Genomic DNA, 8,634 nt, shown 5'->3' on the forward strand with positions numbered 1-8,634 from the left:
CTTTATCTGAGAAACACTAAAGCTACATCAGGGCAACTGAAGCACAGAAAAAAACAAAATGAAACAAAACCACCCCGAGGCATCAGCGCTTTGATCATCACAGTCCAGCAGCAGTCTGTCCAGAGCTGCCTGTTGGCCGTGTGTGTGACATCCTGCTGCTCTCGAACCACGTGCCGGTATGTCCTGTAAAGCTGCCTGCTGTCTCTGCAGACGACACACAGAGAGGACACGTGGCAATGCCACCAAGGCATCTTCCTGTTCGTTTATTGAGCTTGGCAGGTACAAGAGACTCGGGTTCAAATCAGATCGTGATGTGATGTGGGAGGCTCTGAGAGCCTCTGTGGGAAAGCAGGGTTAACAGCAGGCAGTGGATATTATGAACCACTTGCCAAAAGCCTCAGAAAGCAGTGACTCGAGGACATCCGCTACCCTGAGGTACTTAGAAAACAAGTCAGCAGCCGAACCTCAAAGGTTTTCTTGGGAGTCACGGCTTTTAAGCATGCAGGATTGGCCGCACTCATGATTCTCTTTCTCTCTCTCTCCCCCTCTCTTTCTCTTTCTCTCTCTCTCTGTGCCTGTCAGTCTCCGTCCTGCTCCCTCTCTTGATCATTTCTCTGTATTCTGGGAGATAAACAGCAGCCTTCCAGCCTTGAAAAACTGGCAAGAGTTCGTCAGTGAAGTCGTCCTCGAACTGGGAGGTCATTTTACTGTCGTCAAAAGTTACAAACATCCACAAAATCCCCACTGAAACTTCTGAACTATTATTCGCCATGTGTGAAAACATGCAGCCATTTCTGGCCCCACACACCAAACATTTGCACAGAGACACACATACACTATCATGCACTCCTATGCTGAGATTTGACGACATAATGTATCTGTCAACCACTGACTTTTCTCTGTATCGATTTAAGAGACTAATGAGAAAAAATACCTTTGTACTCTGCCGCTGTCCATGGGAACAGACTGTCCTCTGAAATGAGATCATTTACTTTGGATAATAATTTGAACAAAATCCTTAATAGGGTGGCTTTTCAGTCATTTCACAATTTGCCATGTAGTCTGCCAGTCTGCCATTATGCTGCCTGTCCTGCTCTAATTGGATTGTCTTATTTGTTTTGTTGTTGCTGCTGTTAGAGGACCACAAGCCTTCAGGCACAGAGGGCTCATTTATTCATTCATTCATTCAGTCATTCACTCATGCATTCACTGTGTCAGATCAGACGTTCACTGGTGAACAAAAGCCCCCAAAATATATATAAAAAAAAAAAAACTCTCGTGAGCTGTCCAGACCAAAAATCTCAATTCCAGGAACATTTGACTTCATAATCTGGCATGAGTCTAGAGATTTGTTGCCTAAGACAAATTGATGATTCTAGTTTGATCACAACTAGTTATGTCATAAGAATCAAAACTGTGGTACAAGGTCTATACCAACATTTTGAAACCAATATCAATACTAGTGTTTTAAGGACATTTCATACAGTTTCTGTAGTTTGAAATGAGTATTTTGTGGGGCTTATTTGATTTCTACTTGAAGGCTACAGGTCAGTGTAATGAGTCACTCGGTGCTCTTACTCTGATCTAGTCCATGTTTTTGAATATCAAATGGGGCTCTGCGACTCGTGGAATTTCACTGGTGACTTCCGTAGCCTCAGCACCAGGAGGAGAAAATCATCCTGCAGACGGCAAATTAACCAACCACCTGATGCCCTCCCACTCCCAGCTGATTCACTCTCCAAACCTTATGCTTTCACTCCCACATAATCCCATAATCCCTCCTTCCATCTCAATTCCACATCCTCCCTTTGCCCTGTCTCTGTTCCTTTATCCACAGCGTCTCATTTTGTCAAGCACCGTTCCTTCGATCTGCCAGCCCTCGCCAAAACACCAAGCAGCCGGATTGTCTGAGGTGTCTGAGGGGTTCAGGCTTTAATCTACAGATCAGAGGCTGCAGACCATTCAGCCTGATGACTGATCAAGATGGGACGCTCTTGTACTTTTGATTTGTCTAGAGACAGCGGGCAGAGCAGGGCTGGATCTGCTTCACCAGCACACTGGTTCATATCCACTCAAACAAAGTCATAGTCAAAGGCCTGCAGGCTGTATCAGCTGAGAAGGAGGCCACATGTTTACCCATACTGCACTGTATTCTCCAAACGTACACATCTTCTGTGTGGAATTTTAATAACAATAAACCACAACCACAATAACTTTGAAACATTAAGATGAGTACTGTAAAAAAAAAAAAAAAAAAAAAGGCATGGCTGAGAATTTTGGCGTTTTCACCATTTTTCCGACATTTTTGTGTGTCATTGGATTCATTTTGGCAGGAAATCTGCTGTGTTGCTTTACGGTGGAAAACAGAAAGAGGGCGCTGTTCTTCCAGAGCAAACAGAGCTAAAGCTGTCAGAGTTTCTAGCAGCTTCCGGCAGATGGTGGAGGAAGTGAAAGTCCGATGGAAAAATCACTTCCCACATGTTGAGCCTCCTCAGTAAAGTTTCACTCCTTGAAACCCAGAAGAAACTCTTTACTCTTTAAACAAAATTCACATCTTTTCTTTTCTTTTTTTTTTTTTTTTTTTACTTTTTTTGTGGTAATTTTCTGTAAAATTTCTATTTTTTGTAATTCTGCAGTCTTTTTCTTGCAGTATAATAGATAAATAATATACATATATTGATATAGATTTCTTGGATTTTTAAAAGGTTTTTTTCCTTCCAATTTTCTGTTTTTTTTTTCACATTGCACTTTTAAACAAAAAGTATTTGAAACTGTCCACATTGGGTGATACACTGGACTATTTAAACGTCTTTTTTTCTATCACTGCAGTCATCCTTGTACTGTAAACGGCAGATTTCACCTTCCTTCCCCTCGCTGGTAATTAACGATACCTGACTTCTGCAGCAACACTTTCCATCTGCCTCTCGTCTCCTCTGCCTGCCTCCATCCCCATCTCGGCTCCAATTAAAACGGATATTGGGTGAGTGATTGCACCTCATTAGACACCTCTGTCACATAACCTGTGAAGCCCTGCTGGAGCAGTTTGAGTGAGGAGCCTCCAGGAGCTGCTGCTGTGAGCTGTGACGATGCTGAACTCAGGGATGTGAGTGATCACAAAGTGTTTCTCAAGAGGGAGGCAGCCAAGAGACACCGATCCTCAGACTTGTTCAGGAATGATTCAGAAAATGGAAGCAGCCCGGCACGCACCCGGGACGTGTGTGTGTGTGTCCGTGTGTCCGTGTGTGCGTGTGTGCATGTGTGTGTGAGAGAGAGAGATGATGATGATAACACCATCTGTTGTTGACTTGACACAAGGGACTTATCACATGGATATAGAAAGGCTGTCTGATATATTTATTTTCCCTGATTCTATTCTATTCTATTCTATTCTATTCTATTCATTTCAGTTGAGTTCAGTGATCTGTTTGGTTCCATTCCTCTCTATCACAACCTATTCTAATCTACTCTATTCTATTTCATTCAATACAGTCCTGTTTTGTTTCTTCTATTCTATTCTATTCTATTCTACTCTATTCTATTCTATTCTATTTTATTCTATTCTATTCATTTCAGTTGAGTTCAGTGATCTGTTTGGTTCCATTCCTCTCTATCACAACCTATTCTAATCTACTCTATTCTATTTCATTCAATACAGTCCTGTTTTGTTTCTTCTATGCTGTTCTATTCTATTCTATTCTATTCTATTCTATTCTAAACAGTTTAATGCAGGTCATGTCAGGTCATTTCTGTTAGTGTGTGTGTGTGTGTGTGTGTGTGTGTGTGTGTATGTGTGCTTATCGGGTGGGTGTAGTCTCCTTTCAAGAAGTGATGTCACCAGTGACATCTGTGTAGCCAGCAGGGAATTGGACACACACACACACACACACACACACACACACACACACCTCTTTCACTTACTCTCTCTCCCTCTCTCACTCTTTCCTTCTGTCAGTGAAGTGGCAGTCATGCGTGTGTGTGTGTGTGTGTGTGTGTGTGCATGTGTGTGTGTGTGTGTGTGTCAGGTGTGTTCAGGTTTGCGTTAGGTTGACATTTCCTCTGAGGGTTTGATGGGCCTCGAGAGGCAAATGATAATCTAACAGTGTCAGTGTTACCATCATTAGACAGGAGACAGGAGGGAGAACGAGACAGGAAGATGTGAGAAAAAAATGTCCGGGGCCGGTTTCAAACCCCAGACCCCGCAGGTCCAGCAGCGGAGCCAGAAGACCCACCAGGACGCGTTGTCAGTGAGAAGAAAAGGCAGAGATGAAAGGGAGAAAGAGGAGGTGCAATGACACCACATTTTCACCGCCAGTGTCGATTCAATGTGAGGTAAAGATATAACACGTGAAAATGTGATAGTCTATCTAGTTCTAAAGAGGCCAGTCTTCCCCAGGCCCACTGCCTTAAAATAATGAGGAAGGTGAATAAAACATTTGCCAGTATATGTATAAGTAAGTATAAGCCAGACACAGCAGTCAGTGCTAAAACTACAACATGTTAGTAACGATGTTCACTATGTTCCAGCAAGCAGTTTTGTGGATGTGCAATCCACATGAATGGGGGGGTGACAAACAGTGTGAGCTCCTGGAGCGTCAGCCTGTACAGTTACACTGATCTCCTGAACACTCGCTCCAGACACTGAGCCCTGTGACCCGCAAACTCCCCTGATACCTTTAAAACCAAACTGAAGACTTATCCTATTTGTTTTTTTTTTTTTTTTTTTTTTTTTTTTTAACTTATGGATAATATAATCTTCATTTGAGCATTAAGGGAGCCTCTTCAGGGGGTTCTTGCCCACTATGAGACTTAAGTCAGTCTCATAGTGAGAGCCCTCTGAGACTGTAAACTGTGATTTTGGCCTCTAAATAAACTTGAACTTCTCAGAAAAAAATCTACATTTTCCAGTTTGAGCTTTCATGTAAATTAGTCTTGATTGATTATCAGCATTATTTTTATTGACTGAGTGATAGATTGATTTAGTCTCGCCCGCAGGACAATGATCACCTGTGATTAGTCCCTCTGGTACATCACTAACACTTCAAACTGACTGCCGTGCCTTTCTCCCACTTCCATGGGGAGGTCAGAGGTCAAAGGTCAGAGGTCAGCTACAGAGCAGAGACCCTGGACTGAATCTGAGCACCAGCCTGATTCATTTTACTGAACATAATTCTGTTTTATGCATCCTTATTTTTCTAATATCCTTTTGTGAAAGCTGCTGCGTGTGAATATAATAAGGTGTTGCATATTTACTCATTTGACATGAACATGAAGCATTGGTTCAGGGGCACTCGGAGAAAATAACTGATATCAAATTCAACATTTTCCATTAGAGGGACAATAACAGTCTCTCATGTGTGAAAAAGGTTGAAAATGAAGTTGCATTGCTTTGTTGCTTTGGTGTCAGACTTATTACAGATCGTTCCTCATGTCTCAGGCACACACACACACACACACACACACACAAACTCAATAGCACATGCCTCATTTCGTGTGCTATTCATCACGAGTGATCCATGTATACACACACACACACACACACACACACACACACATAGCAGTTCCATGTGTAGTCCCATCCATCACTCATGCTTCATGAATAGTGTATTTATCTCGCCTGTACCTGGCTAAGCAATGTTAGTTAGAGCTGATCGCACATACAGACGGCCTGTTAGGGTGATTAATGACGGAGCCTCGGACGACTGAACACACTGCCGGTCAATGTACACACACATACACACATACACACACACATGAATGTATGCAGAGAAACATGCAAACAGGGCTTTCACATTTGCACACAAGCAGGCAGGGACTGAGTCTGTCTCCCTCCATGATGAACCACCCTGATTGTCTCCTTGAAGGCAACAGCACTCAGAGGATGCTGGGAAAATTATTGATGGGTGACCACTTCACCTCACTCGGGTGATTTGATGACTGCCAGTGAGGGTGTGAGGGTGTGCAGGTGTGCATGTGTGTGTGTGTGTGTGTCTGTGCTTGTGTGCGTGGTTTGTCTAGCACCTGTCTAATAACAGCTTTAATTATGATGGCAATGAGATTAGCTGTAATGGTATAAACATTCACTGGATATTAAACCATAATCAATAATTAATGATCAGCCTGTTGAAGCAGTAGGGAGTTTAAATGTTTAGGAACCTTTTTTTTTAATGTCACTTAAAGTTTTAGAGCCAACACAGAACACATCTTTAGAAAAGCAAAGCAGCGCTCCAGTTTCCTGTATCCATTCAGGAAACTGGATTCAGGGAAATTGTAGACACTGTTTGCAGAGGTTGTTGAATTTTTTTTTAACTTGTTATATGTGGACTTGGTCTGGTCTACGTCTGGTCTAAGAATAAGGATAGACCCGATGGGTCCACAGCAGTGGCGTAGGCAGAATATTTTTTTGGGGTGGGCCTGAACAAATGAGGGTGGGCCTTTTTTTTTTTTTTTTTTTTTTTTACCAGAAAATATTGGCTTAGAATAGAGCAGTGGACAAGTAAAAATCTAAAGGCACACCTATTGTGCCAAATAGCCTTTATAACACATGTTATCACGCATATCATGTAAAATATCTGTGTCCGCCCTCTTTCAGCCACACACGGTATTTAGGTGGCGACTTTTTTCACGAACATGGCATGTCCTTTCGACAGCGATCCCGTGGATGAAGGTGCAGTGTTACTGCGCAGAGAATTAAATATTCGTCGCATAGATGTTTTAGCATTTCCAGACAATTATCTTTTTGAGCGTTACCGTTCCTTCCCCGCGGGATTGCACCTAAATGAAATAATTTAATAGGCTACCATTCAAGCAGTAATATTATTGTGACTGCAACGGACTACATTTAAACTTACGCACTGACCCGAGCAGCAGTGTTCTCCCACGCCGTCTCCCTCTGCTTTGCCGCTGCAGCGGTGTTGCACAAAAAAAACAAACAAAAAAAAAAAAAAAACATGTTCAAACTCTCTGTATGAATGCATTAAGATTTCCAATTCAGCTGGGATGAAAAATGCAGCCCGACGCTTCCCCGTTGCCATGGTGACTCGTCAAATCGGGGCTCCATTGACGCTGTCTTTTTACAGCTGTGGTGCACGCGCTTAACTCCAGGTGAAACTACTCCGAGTTGATCAAACTAACTCATATCAGCTGTTCTGGAACCGAAAACTCAGAGTTTCCTCTCTCAGAGTAGATCAACTCAGAGTTCAGGGTAAGACTTGGAGTTTGTTGAAGCTGCTTCGGGAAACGGACCCCAGAACTACAAATTATCAATGTAACATTTAGTATCAGCATTGAAACGTGTGCTATTGTAAAGATTTTGCCTACTTACAAATTAGTGAGACACATGTGCCTGTCAGGGCGCACAGTTTTTTTTCTCTTTTCTTTCGGTGGGTTGTCGGCAGTCTCTGCACTGGTGGTTGGTGGTTTCCTCCGCACAAGAAAGCGCTCCATTTTCCCTCTCGTTATGTTTCTCAGTCTTATAATTCCCACCTGCGCAACTGCGCGAAATATGTTTTTTTTTTTTTTAAGAATTGTTTTTTTTGGTAGAGTTTGCCTCTGTATTATGAAATGAGTACATAGGCTACAAAGTAGTGATATACTAAATTAAAAAATAATGATTTTTCTGTAACTGTATATTGCAATAATAATGTATGGTTGTCACAAAATCCCACGGCACACCCGCCCTTGCTTCACGGCACACCAGTGTGCCGCGGCACACCGTTTGGGAACCAATGGAATGAAAAATATATTATGCTTTCATTAAGCTTACAAAAACGAATACAGCCCATGTTCATATCGAATTAATCACTCAACCAACCACTCAATCATTATTCAATTGTTAAAAAAAAAAAAAAAAAAAAAAAAAACGTTAAGCCTGTCTGGGCGGGCCAGTGAACAAACTGGGCGGGCCAGTGCCGCCCAGGCCCAATACTGGCTACGCGCCTGGTCCACAGTCTAATTCACACTGGAGCACTGTTACTGTTCTCTGGACTCTGCATGTTGTATTTGTATCTTTGTATGTGTTGTGATTTACTGTGATGTGTTTTAACCAAACTGAGAGGCTGAACGCAAATTTCTACATCTGCAGACAATAAAGACAATAAATTATCTTATCTTATCTTATCTTATCTTATCTCACAATAGTGTATTGATATTGACAATCATGTGGAATTACATGTTTTCACAGATGACAAGTAGTCATTTTGGTGTGCTTTATTCACCTCATTTTCAATGGAAATGTGGATGCAGCCACTTTATGTTTTTTTTTTTTTTTGTGTGTATGTGTCATTGTCTAGCTAACTCAATTTTCACCGCAGCAGCTAACACAACAACTGACTGATTTTTGGAAGAGTTGCCATGACATTGTTATATAAGTTAGTCAAGCTAGTTAACTGGGAAGTGATCAAATGGAAGTGTGGCACAAAAAAATGGAAGTTTACTGTTTTCTGACTGTTTAGTTCCGCATTTACCTCTGCAAGTGGCCAGGGCAAGTGGATAAGAGGACTGGTGGGATGACTGGCAGCAAAGGAACAAAACGTAAATTAATCCAAAATGCAATAGAATAGAACTGAGCTGGAGTGGAACACATGAGATTTGGGACATGGATCCCCCTGAATCAAAAATTAGAACAGGTGGCGTTGA

At 42.0% G+C, this 8,634-nt stretch overlaps 1 protein-coding gene across 2 annotated transcripts in view; it reads right to left on the reverse strand.

Annotated features, from left to right (window-relative positions):
• The window catches only part of slc8a2b (solute carrier family 8 member 2b), a 283,027-nt gene that overhangs the window by 88,557 nt on the left and 185,836 nt on the right, over window positions 1–8,634 (reverse strand). The window lies entirely within an intron of this gene.

Source organism: Myripristis murdjan, chromosome 13 (genome assembly GCF_902150065.1).
Source record: "Myripristis murdjan chromosome 13, fMyrMur1.1, whole genome shotgun sequence".
In the NCBI taxonomy this organism is placed as follows: domain Eukaryota; kingdom Metazoa; phylum Chordata; class Actinopteri; order Holocentriformes; family Holocentridae; genus Myripristis; species Myripristis murdjan.